We start from the raw sequence: 19,925 nt of genomic DNA, 5'->3' as shown, positions 1-19,925 counted from the left end.
CCCAAACTCAAATTCATAAATATGAATCATGTTTTAAGCTTAGAACCATGTAGAATACCTTCATTAGTTATAATTTCATAACTAGGATTCATGGTTGGCTTTCACCCAAACTCAAATTCATAAATATGAATCATGTTTTAAGCTTAGAACCATGTAGAATACCATAGAATGGATTAAAAACAAACCATAACAATATTTATCCAACAGAATCAGATTATCTCTAAAAAATGTGAATAAGAAGAAATGAGAGAGAGTGAAACTCTCAATTCTCATGTTTTTTGGTCGTAACACATCCCTCTTGCTCACGACGATCAAACAACATATTTGCTACCACTAAATGTGTCACCCCAAATAATCATGGACTATGTAAACAACTCCATATATAATTTCCATGCAACAATGTTCATCATAAAGTAAACTTGAAATAATAATTAGAAACATATATACACAAAACTTTGCATGATATACATTTTTGTGCAAGCAAACATAAAAAAACACATGAAACTCTTATGGGTAAACTTGAGCCTTGGATGCTTTATCTCTCGTAACCGAAACCCCTACAAGTTCCAAGAAATATCCCTAAACAATATATTAAGACATTTGGAAATTTATGCCTTACAATATTCAATAATATTTGATTGATAAATATTTTTGTGCAAGCAAACATAATAATCACACGAAACTCATATGGTTAAACTTGGCCCTTTGTTACTTTATCTTTGGTAACTGAAATCCCTACATGTTCGAACAAATATCCCTAAGAAATATATTTTAACATTTTTAAACCAATGCCCTATAATATTCAACAATATCCACTTGTTCTGTTCGATCAGTTCGGGCTTATTGTTCATTCGTAGTAATATTAGGTAAATTTATCATTCTAACGATTCTAATATTTAAACTTTTTTAAAATTTTCGGCATAAACAATTTTTTTTGAATCGCAAGTCAATCTTGAGCTCAGCCTATTTTAATATTAACAAAATACCCCTAGTGCAACTATACCAAAAAAAAAATGATTTGAAATCAAGATTTATTTACTAAGCATCTTTTTACCAAGATATAAGTTTTCTATAATCACTTTTGGTATCTTTTTACCAAGATACAAGTTTTCTATAATCATTTTTGTTGCTACAGCAAGGTTACAAACCTATTTTTAGAGCTTTCGGACCATTTTGTGATATTTATAACTTCATAATAACTAAAAAACCAATATATTTTGTTATTTTTTCAGTTTAACCATACAATTTTCATTTGTGTTGAAATAACTCATTTTTTTATAAAATTTTATCGCGACCACTGACCTGTATTTGTGCTAAAAACCACTAATTTTTATTTTGTGTTAAAAAAATCATCCATAAATTGGTGGTTAAACCGAACTTTTGAAAAAATATAATGTTTTTTATAATAAAAACTGTTTTAGCAAAAATTGATATTTTTTTATAACTTATTAAAAATTGATGATTAAACCGAATTTTTGAAAATATATGTTGGTTTTTTTCGTAATTATCCCTCTAAAAGGCAGAATTTCGTATATACCCCTGCTAAACATCTAAATATCGTATTTGTCCGACCTAAACTTTAAATATCGTATTTGCCCTCCTTAAATATTTTTAATATCTTATTTACCCAAATCTATTTTTCTGATAACTTTTATTGATTTATAATTATTTTTCATAATTTTAAATGATTATAATTAAAGGAACTTAATAAATAGACAATAATACCCCTAGTCTAATTTCCAGTACATATCAATCGCGTTGATGATTGCAGGCTCCATATGGCATCGCAGCTTCAGCTTCTTCCCGTATCTCAGATCAAGCGCCAACCAGCAATTCGTATTGGAAGCTACATACTACATCTATGATTTAGAATTCAGGTATTCATCAAACGCACTAAACATTCAATCAGGTAGAATGTGAATTCCTTTTTTAGGGTTCCTAGTTTCAATTGTTCAATTCCTTTATAGTTGCGATCGACTAGAATTAACATGAATATAGTTTCAATTGTTCAACTTCTTTCATGTCTATCTCGCGTATACTATCCCTAAGTTTAATCAATTGTTTATTTCTTTATGATTTTGTTCAAATCTGTACATGCTTGAAATCGAAACAAGCAGATTGGCCTTCAGAGTCTTGCTCAACGAGCTGCAAAACGGTTTAATTGACAAACAGAGCTAACAAATAACCTACTGATTGTATCCGATTACACATCTGTTGATCACGCATTCTCAGGTTTTAAGTTATTCATCCGTTGTAATCATGAATTGAATGTTCAATTCACAAATAAAGCCAGAAATTAACCTGATAATCGTGCCTATTGCAACAGGGAAGAGGCGAGAAGGCTGAAAAGAATGTCGACTTTGTGCGTTTTTTGATCGACGAGATCTTCTGCGATCGCAGAAGCCATCAGGTAAGGGGTTTATGCGATAGAGAGTAAGGGTATTCTTGTCCATTTAGTTATTTTTTTCAATTTTAATGATTTTAAATTGTAAAAAATGATTATTAAATAGTAAAATCTATTTAAAAATTAGATTTGGGTAAATATGATATTTTAAAATATTAAGAAGGGCAAATATGATATTTAAAGTTTAGGTCGGGCAAATATGATATTTAAATGTTTAGCAAGGGTATATACGAAATTCTGCCTTTCTAAAATGGCAAGAAGTTGCAATACTAAAATCCCTCGGGGGCTGTAACCTAAAATTATGAATATGTTTGATGAAAAAAAAACGCCACTAATAAAAGTGTAACCATCAATTGGTTTCGTTTTTCCAATTCCCAAGCAGTCTTTAACCCATTCTGCAACTGGATCTGATCTAGCCCAACACCCGACTTAACACCGGGTATGGATCTAGTCCCCAATACCCGATTTTTCTGCAACTACGCCAATTTTGAAGCTATGATCTGGGCTTTCGGATCATGTAAGATAAACATATAAATATTATATTAAACACCTCTAGCCTTAACCAAAATCAGAAGATTAAATCCTTCGTTCAAAACCAAGGATTCACTACCCTCTAAACGTATCAATCCATGGATTTTTTGGTCGAATCGAACACGGGAACTCAACTAAGTAACGAGATTCACACACATAAACTTTAATATATCATTTAATCGAAGTTTGGTTTCAAAATTTACCTCAAAACACAGTGAATTCAAACTTGATCTTCGCTAACTCGGACCTGCCCCCATTGCCGCTGTTCTTTATCGATTTCTCTGAATTCTTTCAAGGTTTTGGGAGGGTTTTTCGATTACAGAAACAATTATATACTTTGACATCTTAAACCCCATGTAAAAGATGCACATTATGATCACGTTAACTTCCAATCAATGAGTCGCTTCCAGTTTCAACCTTTTGACAATTTGCAATCAGGTCCATAGAATTGTATCTACTTTTAGACTTTTGCCCCCAGCTATAAATTCATAAGTTGTGGTTTTCATACTTTGATTGCAACTACCAAACTTAATTGAATCTCTTATATTTGTTTTCAATTTGGGCATAATTATAGAAAACGACATTCGTCTTAGGACCATAGAAGCAACAAAAATAAACACATATTTTAAAATGGTAAAATAGACAAGTATATATTATGAGTAAAGAAATTAATTTTTAATATGATCATAATCTTCGACATAATATAAGAATCATGTATTTAATTTAACATAATAAGTAATTTTTAATATATTAAAGATAGAATAAAATGGTGTTGAAACTAAATGAATCAAGGTTTGTGGAAAAAAAAAAACATATCTGTTTTACGAAATTATGGACAATTTGGGTCTTTCTCAGCTCCCTAAAGGGTTTAGAGAGTTTTTGGATAAATGGTTGATATCTTTGACTGATTTAGAGGTTGAAATTAAACAAACAAACGTTGTTAATGACCAAAATTCGTAAATCACAACGGCTCTATTGGATTTTCATTATACATCGTCCAACACTAAACTTTAGAATTTGGTAAATTGTTTTCTCTTTTTCCCAAAATATTTTTGATGTGATTAACAATTTATTTATTTAAGTTCTAGATATATTTAATTTAGATGGGTGTTAATTGTTTATTTGTTTATTAAATAAATTTATGATTATGAGTTTGTGATACAATGTTAAGATTGCAGGTGAAACACGTTATTTATTTTATGATAATGAAAATAATACACGAAAACTTGTTGATTGTTTTTATAATATAAAAGCTTGTCGTAAACAATTGTAAACTATTTACTCGTAAATTTTAAAATTTGCGTTTAATATTTCATATTAAAATTAATATTATATTTATCTTCAAACCGATAATCCAATTTTCCGACCTCTTTATCACTTCATTCATACTGGACACATAACATGAAGATGGGTTGGCTTAAAACGGCGAAACCGAATAATCCCTACAACTTACAAGAATCCAAGGCGAGAGGTGGGAAGGCTGGTGACTCATCCTCCTCTCTGAAAATGACTGATTTGACCTTTCTTTTTCTTTTAACTCCTCCTATTTTACATCTTTACCCCTCTCCAAATATACAAAGAATTGTAATGATTATTAATTTAAATTATATACAACTCTGAACTCCCAATCCAATAACGGAATGGAGAAAATATTCTCAAATTTAATAAGCCCGTTGAGCTATGTATTTTAAAAGCAAGTCAAAATAGATTTCTAATTGCTTCATCTAGATATCACTATGAATATTGATAAAAAATAATAATAATAATAATAATAAACTCATACCATGTGAATGACCTACATGGAAATGGAAAGTCAATTGTGGAATATTTTCAATTTTTTTTTAGTGTATCAAGGTTTGAAGTTTGAACTTTAAACTTTGTGTGTGGAACTTTACGCCTCAAATTACTAGGTTCTTAATAAGGGTTAAATATTAATAGAGTTTAAAGAGGGAAATTATGTTATTTCCAAGCCTAGGGAATGTCCAAGTCACAATGAAAATACTAGTCTCATGCATTTATTTGATTGTACTAATTCATATTATTTAAATAAGCTAACTTTAGGAAAGGATTTGTTAAAAGTTGTTTTAATATATATATATATATATATATATATATATATATATATATATATATATATATATATATATATATATATATATATATTATCTCCTTATCTCTATGTTTTGGGTTTTTTAATAATTTTAAGATTAAATTATGTTATGACACTTGGAAACTAAAACCCATAAAAAATTATATTTTGAAAACCATTATTTAAAGATGACTCTCTTTTTCATTTATTTATTGTATAAATAACAAGGACCACACAAATCAAGCTATTGGTTTAAAGATATTTTCTTGCCCATACCTTCTTTTATTCATTGAATTCCATATTACTACCGACTTTATATCATCCTTTGAAAACGATAAATAAAAATTTATGATATTAAAAAAAATCAAAACTAGAAAAAGCTTTGCGCTTGTTCACTTCACCATTATTAAAAGATGATACACTTTTTAAATATCAACAGATAATATTCGTTTGACTTAATTTTCAAGTATCATGTTTATATTTTATAAAATTTTAAAATATTATATTTGTCAATTTTTAATATTTTTAAATATTTTATAATTATTTTAAATCTTTATTTTTATCAATTGATTATTATACCCGGACAAAGGTGTTGCATGGCTGTCGTTAGCTCGTGTTGTAATGTGTTGGACTAAGTCCTGCAACAAACGCAACTCTCGTGTTTAGTTGTCATCATTGAGTTTGGAACCATGAACAGACTGTCGGTGATAAGCCGGAGGAAGGTGAGGATGACGTCAAGTCATCATGCTCCTTATGCCCTTATGCCATGGGGGACACACGTGCTACAATGGGCGGGACAAAAGGTCGCGATCCTGCAAGGGTGAGCTAACTCCAAAAACTCGTCATCAGTTCAAATTGCAGGTTGCAACTCGACTGCATGAAGTCAGAATCACTAGTAACTGCCGATCAGTCATACGGTGGTGAATCTGTTCCCGAGCCTTGTACACACCGCCCGTTACACAATGGGAGTTGGTCATGCCCTAAGTCGTTACCTTAACTGCAAGGAGGGGGATACCGAAGGCAGGGCTAGTGACTGGAGTAAAGTCGTAACAAGGTAACCATTCTTATATATCAAAGTTTAAAATACGCATGTCATATGTTTTATAAAGTTTCAAAATATTATATTTTCTCAAATTATTATTTTAATTAATTTTGATAGGGAAACTGCAATAAAGTCTTTACATATTGATCTCATAATCGATTTAGTCCTTATATCTTTTTTTATTCAATTAAGTACCAAAAGTCGGTAATCGTATTCAATTTAACTTTTTTACCAGATCAACAGGTCATCCAACTTTCAAAAATTACATTTTTTTTGCCCAGAATTCAAAATTTGTCACAAATTTGGTCCAAAATTTGCACTTTTGGCCTAGATTTTAAATTTTATTACAAATTTGGTCCAAAATTTACCATTTTGGCCCAACTTTTAGAATTTTTTATGAATTCATCCTAACTAGTTGTTTTTACAACTTTTTTTCTCAAAATTTTGTTTCAAATATGTTTTTTCTTTATAAAATCATAATTATACAAAAAAACATATTTTCACATAAAAAATCTTATATTTTCTATATAAAAACTTTTTTTAAAAAAACTTTTTTGTATACGAAATACCTATCTATAAAAATAGGTATTTATTTAGTACATAAATATATACAAATCCGTTTTTATAAAAAAAAATGTATACAGATATGTATTTTACAAAAAAAAAATGTATACAAATACCTATTTTATTATAAATACATTTGTATGAAAACACATATTTATACAAAAATATATATAAACATCTATTTTATAGTAAACGTATACTTTTCTTTTGTAAAAACATATTTATATGCGCCCAAATAAGTGTTTGTATATATTTCTTTTATAAACACACACATACACACACACACACACACACACACACACATATATATATATATATATATATATATATATATATATATATATATATTTATAAACACCTATTTTATAATAAATGCATTTGTATTCAAACACGTTTATATATAAAATGTATACAAACACATATTATATAAAAAAATTATTCAAACACGTTTTTATAAAAGAAATGTATACAAACATGATTTTATAAAAAAAATATAGATTCACCTATTTGTGTGCATATATATATATATATATATATATATATATATATATATATATATATATATATATATATATATATATATATATATATACACACACACACAAACCCACATTTTTTTTGTAAAATATGTGTTTGTATATAATTTTTTATAAAAAAGGATTTGTATATATTTATGTACTTAATAAATACCTATTTTAATAAATACCTATTTTTATCTGAAAATATGTTTTTTATATAAATATGATTTTATAAAGAAAAACATATTCGAAACAAAATTTTGAGAAAAAAGTTGTAAAAAAACTAAAATTAGGATGGATTCATAACAAAATTCTAAAATTTGGGCCAAAAGGGTAAATTTTGGACCAAATTTATAAAAAAAAAAATTTGGGCCAAAAGTGTAAATTTTTGACCAAATTTGTAATAAATTTTGAAATCTGGGCCAAAAATGTAATTTTTGAAAGTTTGATGACCTTTTGACAGGTTAATGGTTAAATTCAATACGATTATCAGTTTTTGGGACTTAATTGAATAAAAAAAAGATATAATGACTAAATCGATTATGAGGCTAATATGTAAGGACTTTATTGAAGTATTCCCATTTTGATAAGTTAAAAAATATAAATAACTAAATAACTAATTCCTACTAAAACAACCCTGCATTTTTGTAGCTTTTATTTTCAACGTTGAAAAATACTTAGAGTCTTATTTACTCCCTATATATTTTATGTGTTATCTTCGGTTCCTTTCGACAATTATGATCGTCATGTATAAGATCTAGTAGAGTGGATTCGATATGGTGTCATCTGTTTTATCGACATAATTTCACCTAACATTAAACCAACCAGTGCAGTTTGAATGTTAGTTTCTTCATCTTACTCATAACGCCGACTTCGACCACTCTTGTTTTATTCATTCAAAAAAACGCTTCAAACAAAGAGAAAATGTCGCAACCAATATACATTGTTTTTGCAAAAATTTTAAGAAGAAACCATTCGGTCTTGGGGCTCCCCCCCCCCCCCCACACACACACACACACATAATCTCACACATCTTGCTTAATCTCCTCGCAAGTAAATGAGATTCAAGAAAAGAAAATTTGTTATTGGTGATTTTCTTTAAAAAAAAAGTAATAATCATGAGTAGTTCGAAAGGGGGTAATTAACAAAATCTTCTCAGTAAAATACGAATGAAACTCGTTTTTGAACCAAGTAGGATCAATCACCTATTCTTTATTAACCATAATTACATGAATAATAATTCTCTTTCTCTTCTTGTTAATAATTCCATGGAAATATTTGGAGCTTTATATCATTATACCTCTCTAATTAACTTTAGCCTTTTGAGAAAAATCCACACTTTTAAGATGATGAATATCTCCACTTATTTCAAGAAATTTATGCAAAAATCTAAATCCACCCTTAAAACCAACTTTTGTCTATATCACCATTGTCTTCAATAGTTTTGTTAAGATGATTTTTTGTTTTTGTTTTTTTTTAACTTTTTTCACCTCAGCATACCGACTGCTTAAGTTACATCTAAGATATTGGAGTTTCTTTCTTAAATTGATCATATGGTTCTCCGAAACTTCCCAATATTGAGTCCAATAATTCGTGAACACCCTTTTAAAGTCATCAATAGAAAACCATGAATGAACTAAATGAAGAAGAGTAGGCATGTCATCTGAATTTACCTCTTGAATAAGAACCAGAAGATGATCTGACTATTTTTATCCAAACGTCCCCCATAACATTAGAAAAGGCATCAATGATACCATTGAAAATCAAACATCGGTCGAGCTTATTCATTTTAGAACCTCATTTATTCACCCAAGTAAACAAGTAATCTCCTTGAGGAATATCAACATGATCAACATCCAAAATAAACATTAGCTGAAGATCGATAAAAAGCAATCCTTTTCTTTTATACTAGTCTTAGACTTCATTAAATCCACCAAGGAGTAAAACATCACCATCACGACCATGAATCAATCATAGTAAAGTGGACCCTAAAGTCTATATCTTAACCAATGGTTGTTGGGTATAAACTGTAATGATTAAAATAGGTGAAATATAAGAAATACATTTCCCTTCGACTGTAATATAAATTTCATTACAAGTAACATGAGTTTCTACAAACTTAGATGGATACTACATGAAAAGTATATCACATGAATTACCTTTAGCATTCGAACAAGTGTGATTGAAAAATAGATTTCCTTAATAAGTTGTAATCATGGATTTCTCCATATTAGACATATTTGTTTCTTGAAATCCTAAGAAATTTATCATATGTTGTTGACACAAACCCCTTATCTAATTACTATTTTTGTGATCACACCTCCTTGAATATTAATTGTTAAGCAATTCATTTGATAGATCCCACTCCTTTTATTCTATTTAACAATTCATTCATATCTCCTTCGCACCCCTTTACACAGTAGCCCATGAATCTACATATGAAAATAGTGTTATATAAGTCCACACTTGTAAAAATTCCATTACACTTGAATAGAGAGGATGTTTACTTGAAAGATCTTGACGACTTATCTTTGTTCCCATCACGAATCAAAACATTGTTATTGCATGGTACTTCTCTTTTTTTCAAAACATATTCATGCACTAGAGATCTAGCCCTATTTGAAGGGGGAATCAAAGGGGTAAAAGCCATATGGTGTATAGAAGTATCCCCATAATAACTCTCACCTCCATTATTAATAGCTTCAATATGGACAAAAGCATTGATAGACTTATAGGGGTAAAAGTCATAAGGTGTATAGGAGTATCCCCATAATAACCTTCACTTCCATTATAAACACCATCAATCTGGATAGAATAATTGATAGCATATAAGAACATCATTGGTGCATCCACCATAACTGTAACACCCCAAAAAAAAAATTCAAACTTTAAAATGCTATGGTTTTAAAATCATTTCAGGTAATAACCCACATTTAACAAAAACCGGTCCCACAAAAACATTTACAAACATTGGGTGTTACCATTAAGCATCATACAAACCATAGCAAGAAAATGAGAATTACATCAATACAATAAATAAGGAACTTAAGAAGTTCCACTCCATTCTCTATCTCTGAACTTCTAACTTTTATCTATCATCCTCTCTCCTTAAGTACAATCTTGGAATACATGGCATTAAAAAGAGATATGTAAGACAATAATGTCTTGTGAATTATGCGGGTTTGTGACCAAAAAACATTTATCACATTTTCATCAAAACATTTCATTTTTACAAAACATATCTTTTCAAGCATTTTCAAGAAAACTCTTTTCATACATATCATAAATATCGTTTCATGTATTACCATTTCATTTCAGAATATATCTTTCCTTATTCCATTCTATATCAAAACATTTCATTAGTCATAATGTAATTCAAGACATTTCTTTTCATATTCCATTCCTTATTTCATTAAGGGTTAATTCCGGTGTTAAACCGTTGCCATTTTTATACTTAGGGCCTAGAAATATCCCCATGTCTATACCAAGGTGGAAAGAACAAATCAATCCACCAAGGCATCATTTCCATTAGGACATCTATCTCGCGAAGGGGAGGCGTCACCCCGATAGATTCCTCTATATCGCATTACAGAGACATCATGTCTCAAGCAATATATTATTTTCATTACTTTCCATTTCTTCCATTCTAATCATTACTTTCCATTTATTTCCATTCTTTTCATTATTTTCCGTTCTATTCATTACGTTCCGTTTCTTTCCATTCTTTTCATTTCTTTCCGTTCTGTTCATTACTTTCCATGCTTTACATAGTTCATACATTAGTATCAAAATACTCATTTAAAAAAAAAAGCAAAACACCTATATTTCAAAACATTTCAAACACGTTAACAAAACATTCGTTCTTCCAAAAATTTCTTTCCTTAAAAAACATTCTTGCCTTAAAGGCGTTCTTTCAAAACAATTCTTTACAAAAACATTTAACACTTTCTTTTCAAAATATTTCATATATCAAGGCATTGCATTTCATTATAATAAAATTATTTTGCCATGTGCCCTAAAGTGGGAAAAATGCTAACACGTACTCACCTCAATCACACGTAGGTTAGCTAATGCTCTTCAAGTTCCTTTCCCTAAATCAATCCTCTTCAAACACTACATACACCATATATGGACATAAGTCATTAAAATGACCAAAATACCCCTCATAGCTTCCATTATTAAATTTTATTGCTTCAAATCATTCCTCATGCAAAATATGAATGTAGGAAAAAACCGTGCGTAAATCCGAGTCTGTATGCAAAAGTTATGAAGAACACAAGAAAACCTCTAACAGTTACGCGAGTCGTGTAAATTAAAGCATGCATTTACACGGGCCGTGTTTTGATGTCTGCACACACACAAAACTCGATTTTTCTCAAAATAACACTATACTTTGCATACTTCTTGAAGACCCTTTTCAAAATCACTTTGTTCCATTTGTATAGGTTCTCAGACATGTTTAGGAAGTGTTTTATCATCTTAAAACACTCCACTTAATCCATTAAGTGTTCATTGAAATCTTAAGATCATGATGATCCTCAAGTGTTCAAAAGAAGGGTAAACCAGTCCATTTTTCACTTGAACATTCCAAAGATCACAAGGCTTGTTCTCAACTTATTGAACACTAAAATAAATGTTTTAAAGCACATAAAACCTTCACTAATCTCATTTTAAGTACATAAACTAACCATGGAATCCTCAATTTTATTCCATGTTTCCCAAATTTCCCTTTAGGCTAAAACAATCATTAGAGCCACTTATAGATCAAGAGACCCTTAATGTTTATGTTCCAATTCCATCTCTAAAGTGTCAATTCATATCCATGAATGTCATTCACCTCTTAGATGTCAATTAACATGTAGTTATCCCTAGATTTCCCAAAATTCCCTTATGGCCAATAATTCAATATATCAATCAAGGAATCAAGTAATCAACTTAAGATTTAAATTCCAATCATTCTAAGAGTATCCATTTATACTTATGAACTTCCTTTACTCCTCAAAATTCCAACAACTAAGGATTCCATTGTTTTCATCATATTGTCCCCAAATCCATTTCAATCCAAGCTTATACATGATTCTACCATCATAGATGTGTTTGAGCATTATACTTGGATTCATTGCCTTCAAACAACATCTAGTTCATTGAATCCATTCCAATCTAACATATAAACATGAAATCCCTAATTTGAATTTCTAGGGTTCATGGGGGTTTTCACCCAAATCATCAAATCCATCAATAGGATGATTGGATTGAGATTAGAACTATGGAAATCAATCAAGGGAGGTTAGAAAAACAAAACCTAATCATTGAATCTCATCAAATTCGACATTGGGGTTTTACCCACTTCATAAAATCGATCTCTAGGCTAATAGGGGAAGAAATTATACCTTGTAAACCTTTGTTCCTTCATTTCTTTGCTTGGATGTTCAATTGCTCACTTGAATCAAGCATAGATGGATAAGGGATGAAAAATCGCCATTAGAGAGGGTTTTTGGTGCTCAACCTCGTTCTTACTCCATAAAGGAAGAGTGGATGCATCTTAATTTCGGATTTGTCACATTTGGTCCCTAGTTTGAGAATTTTTGCCAATTCCCACAATAAACTCAATATTTATGATTTAAACTCAATTTTTGGCATAAAAAGTCCTCCTCCATCCATTATAAAAAATTTCTAGTCACTTCCATTAGTTGAGTCGACCCTTGGTCAAACATACTTTGCCAAATTGGGACTTTTGGTCCCTTAACTCCGAAATGTTAACATTTCAACCTTTAACTTTCTAAGCTTTATATCAACTAATGATATAATTATAATTTAAATGACTTAGTTATGTAAATAATCCTTTATTTAGGTTCTTAATTAATTTAAGAACCTTATCTTAAATTTTAGGATGTTACAATAACCATCTCAACACCAATCGGACCACCTCCCCCATTACCCAACAACAACCACATGAACATTACCCACCACATATCAATTAGTTATATCAACAATGTAATGAGAAAAAAACTCTAACAAATCTACCAAAAGGTCTATATGGGCTGTAACAGCCCAACAACATCTCGATCAGGAGCAACAACTCTTGTAAATTTATCCCTAGTGTCAACCACCTCAGAATGTATAATATCCTTTTTAGCATTTCTGAAATCTTCACACATATGTTGTTTATTATATCTCCCACCTAGTTATGGAGTAGTAATTATCTACTCCAACACATGTTGAAAAGTGTATGGAATCCCATCATTCAAAACTTCTTCATTTATCATGAATATTGTCTCAATATCCATATTATTATTCTTAAAAATGTTTATTAGGAATTTCAACTCATCTTGATTAAACTTAGGAATCTAACCCATGATTTATGTAACGTGAAAAGATAGTTAACATTTTCCACTATGACTTTTACAACATCAATTATGATCCCCTTATCCTTTGATATAATGCATACCCAACTAGAGTATAAGCTATCTCCTATTTCATCATTCATATAAACCAACTTATCATATATCATGGCGATCTTCTTAAAGGAATTCATACTCCATGCCTTTAAGGGGACCCCTTATGCATCAACCCATACAAGCGTTTTATTAATTACAAAATCATTTTACCATGGTTTGTAACACATGATAAATATACATAAAATACACCATTTTTTTCATTTTTATATCACATAACATTCAAGTGTACATTTTTATTAACTTGGAAGCATATCATTAGTTATTCTAATACATTTAAACAAACAAGCAATCAAGGACCAGGTCGGGAATTACATTACTTCTACATCAAAATGCAAACTCCACATTTGATTTATAGTTCTTTTATTTCTTGCTTACTATCGTACCCCTATCATGATTACTCGGTTCTAAAAGACATGACAGAAAAATAGAGGTTAAGATTTGCAAGCATAGTGACAAACATAGTTAACATATATACATAATTGGTGGAATAAGTGTCCAATGTCATAACTAAATTGGTCAAGGCCATGACTAAATTGATATATAACTTTATGGAATAAAAGTAAAGTCCTTTTTGGGCTGCCCTCAGAAGCTATAAATAGCTAGAAATGACTTTGAGAGAGAGAGAGATAAAAAGATTTGTTAATATATTATATGATTAATATATTAATCAGAAGTAGTTAATAATTAATTATGAATTAATTAGAAATAGTCGAAATTAATTAATTATTAATCAGAATTAATCTGAAATTAATTTGGGATTAATTGGAAGTAATTAAATGTGCAAGTGTTGAATTGTAATTGTTCAATTGTTGAACAAAATAAGCAATTCTAAAATAAGCCATATGATGGAAGATTTTATGGGAAGTCTAGAAAGGTTCTAGAATTATCCTGCTAGTTGATAAAGAAATGATTTGAATTAAGGATTAAATCTAATATTTAGTTATTCAAATCCGAATTCATTTGCAAGTTACATAAACTATAAATAGGACCCATTGGCCTTGCATTTTCTGTATATAACCTTCATGGAATAATGAAATCCGATTTTTATCATTGTCTCTTCTCTCCTTGTTGATTTCAAGTATTCTAGGGTATTTGGTTGTGATCCATTAGAGGCGTTCACATTATTGGTGCTTCTTTTCCATGGAATTTTAAGATCAAAGGACCTAACATATTTGATTATGTTAAAGGTATGTATTCTAATCAAATATCTTCGATTTCATTAGGTTATAAGTTTTTTTCATAAAGTATGTTGCTATAACAATGCAAATGTCATAGATACTTTTAGGTTGCATGTACTCATAATTATTTATGTGAAATTATGCAAGTACATTATTTTTTAACCTAAAAACCCCATCAGTGGTATCAGAGCGTAGGCATTTCAATTATAAGTGCATAGAGATGAAACTGGAAAACTAAACCTGTAAATCGAAAATTTATTAAGACCGCGACGTGATCAGTCCTCTACCACGTCGTGGTGACATCCTGGAATTTTAATTTTGGGATTTAGTTGCTTTTTTCAAAATGTTGGATAATTATTACTTATTTAATACTATTTTAAATGGTTAAAATCTGAATATTAAAACTAGATAATTAAGAAATCCAAATTTGAAAATTGAGGATAATTAAAAGGTAATTATCCAATTATAATATAATTAGATAATAGAATTATCCTTTAAAAGATTTAATACAAAATTAATTAATTATTTAATTAAAAGATAAATATTAAATCAAAATGGTTTAAAAGATTAATTAATTAAAGGTTAATTAAGATAATTAAATTTAAATCTTGTATTTGTAAAAGGATTCAAAATACACCGTACATATACATATAAAGTTATAATATTATATGTATAACATAAAGTCATAAAAATCAAGAGTAGACCTCATTCAAGAAGCCACACTATAAGAGGGGTATAAGGATACAACCTATAAAATGATTGTTCAATATGTGTCCTTTCCACCCACCGCTTCTTTGTGTGGTGGTGGATCGTTGGCCGAAATGGTTTAATAGGACAATGATCAAAATAAAAGTATAATGTAAAAGTACTAGAACATTCTATAAAAATATCACTCTAGTCACTGTAGGTAAAATGTGAAATTGTATGCTAATTTGTGAAAACACACATTATTTCCTTGTAAGTCGTTAGTGGAGCGTGTGTGGTTAACCGGCACACTAATGTGGGACTAAAAAGTAAAAATGATGGTATATTCTTGAAATTTATGATTGTTGATGGAGCGTGTGTATTTAATCGGCATGCCAATCTGAGATCTTAAACGATATCGAGGGTGTCACATGGGTTTGCGTGGTTATTCACATATTGTTTGTGATCCTCGACATCTCAGTCACAAATCGAAGAACATAATCCGAGATTAACATGTCATTGATTATATAATGAATATCAAAAGATCTAGGAGTTTCATTATGATTGAAATTGGTAAAATGCTTTACCTACCTAAAATTGTTTCGTGATGTGACTACGACATCCTTCTTCATATTACGAATAGTATTTTTGGATCCTAGCCTCAATTTAAAATTGGGTTAATAATTAAGGATTGAACCAACTTATTAAAAATTTTCCTTTTAGGTTAGATGGGAATCCTGTCCCACCTCCTGACATATGTTCTATTTCTAACTTCTCTGTGTTCTCTAACGGGAATGGCTCATTTTTTATGTGATCTTCCTTGATTTTGATATTGGGAAATATGTCCATAATGAGCATATCTCTCAAATCAATAATGTGGCAACTTTAAAGAAGTTGTTATTCCCATAATTATGTAGATTAGTCAAAAGGGTCTCTTGCATATCTATGTTTATGTCCTCGATGTTCCAAAATGATTTATAGTAAACATGTGAACATATTAAATAATTTTGCCATTGAGTGAAATGTTTTACTAAAAGACAAGGAAAGAGTGATTTGAAAATCGTCAAAACTTCCTAATTGAATTTTAATTGAAGAAAAGAGTTTTCTATGTAATCAATGAAAGCTACACAAACAAACTCGAGAATCTCAATGTTACCCTTGACAAAAGTCTTGCAATAGACCTTGTGCTTGGATATTTCATTAGTTCTTATGATAGTTTCGACTTGATTTATCATACTAATAGTATGGAGAAAAACATTGATGGATTTCTTAAACCTTCTCCAAACTGGGAAACTAGAAAGGAATTAGATTTCTTATCTAGTTCCAGTTATTGTGTTTCTGAATGTTGATAGAAAGAAGAGGAAACGTTCGAATCCTAAATGGAAAGGAATGATTTTAGCCGGAACTTCCCATTATAAAAGAATGGAATTGGTGTGTCCTCTATTTCACGCAAAAATGATTCAAAAGAGGCAGTTGCAATCAATACAATGACAAGGATCATAGGAAACGAAGTTTCCCTAAGTACTTGGAGATGGTAAAGTCAAATGTTTGAATCTACATCAAGTACTTGAATAATCAAGCTCCAAATACATTCAATTTGTGGTTCCTTGATGCATGATATGCTAATCACACGATGACATTGTAGGATCTAAAGTAAAGAATGAAGCTTATGCATCAAGAACAAAATCCAATCATTGGAATGGATGAATGTCGCATGTCTCGATGATTGAGGATTTCGATTTTGTGCTTAGTAGTAGAGTTAGGATTAAACTAGTTGTTTGCCATTACTTTTTAGAGATGTTTATAAACCAAAATTTTATTTTATGCATTGCATAAACATGAATATCAATTTTCATTCGAAGATGGAAATGTGACAATTCTAGTTTATAAACGTCACGTCCTGATTTTCAAGGCAAAATTTTCATTTTTATTTATTAAAATATATCAGAGTATGATTACATTTTTCGGAAACATGTTGCGAATGCGCGTGTATAGTCGAACTAAAAAGTATAACAACTAGGTACGATCTTATCTATCATTGTGGTTTAGTATAACAACTAGGCCTAATACTAGCTAAAATGTTTGGGCAGAGTATCTACCGGGCATAATATCATCCTAATGTTATGAGCACAATTATCTAACTAAAATTAGTAATAACTATGTAAAGTTGCATTTTAAACATGTATCCCTCCTCCCCCGAAAAGATTTGGAAAATGGGGCCGTGAACTCACCTGTGAGTTATGAAATCATTGTTGTAGGGTAGAAACCACAAGTTAGCACTTCGAGAGGCGCTTGGAGCAGTGACACACGAATCGAGACAGAGATAGAACATATGATAGGGGTGAAGAAATTGATCTGCCGAAGCTTTCTATTTATAGTAAGTTTTGGAGTGTGCTCCGCACAAATACGCGTGATCCATAGATTTCTGCCACGTGTCGACATCTCAGAGTGCCATGCCATCCCGTATCCAGACATATCTTCTGTCAGGTGCGCACGAGCATGTGTGACGGTGAAAATTCAACTTTGAAATTCCATAACTCTCGCATATGAACTACATTCTCAACAACTCTTATATATTCGTGTAGGTATCGTTATTCTCTAAAACTTTCCTTTCGGTCAGTTTGTCTAGTTTTGATTTTCGTTTTTCGACGAGTTTTTATTACCGTTATGATTTTATAAAAATCATAATGCTCTCATATGGCTTCCGTTTTAGGCGTTCCTTGCCTCATAATTCCTACTTTAAGTAGTACTACGATTGCCTAGATGGTGACTTTTTCCAAAAGTCAACCAGTCTCCTTGTAGTGTTTGTCGTTGTAACTTTTTAAGTACGGTAGATATTTAGTTACTATAAAATCCATATCTCACTCGTACTTATAACATCCCGATGTTAGGTACTTCAAAATTAAACCCCTTAATTCATTTATGTTGCATTTGGTCCCAAAGTTCAAGGAATGTATGAAAGAGGGCCTTAATGGCATTGTTGTAATTTTGGGCCTTCGGAGTACGCCACGCGTATGTGGTGTAAGCTGAGCGCACTAGGGCACACCCTAGTACGATAGGCATACATCAATGTATGCTGGGCGTACTTTCCAGATAAGGAAACCTTAATTTTTAGGGTTTGGTTGATATTTAAGCACTCTTATAGCCTCATTTCATTCACCTTATCAACCTCCACCCTCTCATACGTGTTTTCAACCCTAATATCCTCTTGAGGAGACATTTCTAAGCTTGTGTGTTTTGGTGCTTTTGAAGAAGAAGGAAAGGAAGCCAAGCTCATCTTGAAGGAGTTGAACACTTGGATCTGAGATTCCTTCACCATGCAACCATTATAAGGTATAAATCTTGCAACTTTACCCCTCTCGCATATAGATCTAGATTTGGATGTCTTTATGGAGCTTTTTGGTCCCAAAATGTTAGATCTTGAATATGGCATGTTCTTGACCTTTGAGTTGTCCTTTTAGACCCTAGGAGGGGTCTTAAGTCATAAAAATGGGTTCCAAATGGCTAGTATTTCTTCATGCATCATTTAGAAGGTCTGAAATGGAATAAGACCTTTGTAAGCACTTATTGGACAAGCTACGTCATAAAGTTGGAGACTTTATCACTCCTAGGAGGATTTTAGCCATGGATCTGAATTATGGACATAAAAGCTTAATCCATTAAGCTCTTAATGGAGTTTGGGACTTGCAAGGGTACACCCCGCGTACTCGGAGTAAGCCCGCCTACGAGGTCAACCACCTCGATGGTGGTCAACTGTGAGGTTGCGTGTACGCCCATCGTACCTCCGGAGTACGCCCCACATACACACCCTGAGTTGACTCGTATGGGTTGACTCAATTGACCTAGTTGGTTTGACCAGTTGAGTTTGTTATCAAGTTTAACAAAGTTTGACCTTGAGGGTATTTGGGTATTTTGGGATTTTGATGGAAATTGGTCATTGGTGGGAATATGTGTCAGTTAGAGAGTTGAGATTCGGAGTTGGGACCTCATTAACTTCTGTTCAGTTTGTGAGGTGAGTTTTCCTCACTGTACTTGCGGGTCGAATGCACCAAGGTCGGTCCTTTGGATTCGATATCTTGTTATGCATGCTATTGTACTATATTGATATGTTAGATAAGTATCCTGGTATATAGGATAATGCTATGCTTAGTGATCAGTAGATATGTCTTACTGTCTGTAAACTGTTATATGATTATCTGTTATATGTGCACATGTTTGGTTGGTGGTTGAGGCTTTACTGCTTTATGCGTGACCTAACAGACCGGGAGCATTCCAACCCGATGGTTGAGTGGGTCCGAGGGTATTCCATCCCGAGGATGATAGGACCCGTTGTGTATTGGCATTCCAACCCGATCGTTGAGGGGTCTGCAGTATTCCAACTCGATGGTTGAATGGACCCATAGTGTATTGGCATTCCAACCCGATGGTTGAGGGGCCTGGGGTATTCCAACTCGATG

The 19,925-nt window shown here is 31.2% G+C and overlaps 1 long non-coding RNA gene across 1 annotated transcript; it reads right to left on the bottom strand.

Moving 5' to 3' along the window:
• Positions 1 to 363: 363 nt before the first annotated feature.
• LOC145166340 (uncharacterized) lies at positions 364 to 3,457 on the bottom strand. The gene is made up of 2 exons (XR_013740490.1): positions 3,139 to 3,457; positions 364 to 557 (listed from the first exon to the last, which is right to left on the bottom strand). It is a non-coding gene; the product is annotated as an uncharacterized LOC145166340 (long non-coding RNA).
• Positions 3,458 to 19,925: the final 16,468 nt, after the last annotated feature.

Source organism: Lactuca virosa, chromosome 3 (genome assembly GCF_052849685.1).
Source record: "Lactuca virosa cultivar CGN04683 chromosome 3, Lactuca_virosa_CGN04683_v6, whole genome shotgun sequence".
In the NCBI taxonomy this organism is placed as follows: domain Eukaryota; kingdom Viridiplantae; phylum Streptophyta; class Magnoliopsida; order Asterales; family Asteraceae; genus Lactuca; species Lactuca virosa.
This window is presented reverse-complemented; position numbering and strand designations above follow the sequence as displayed.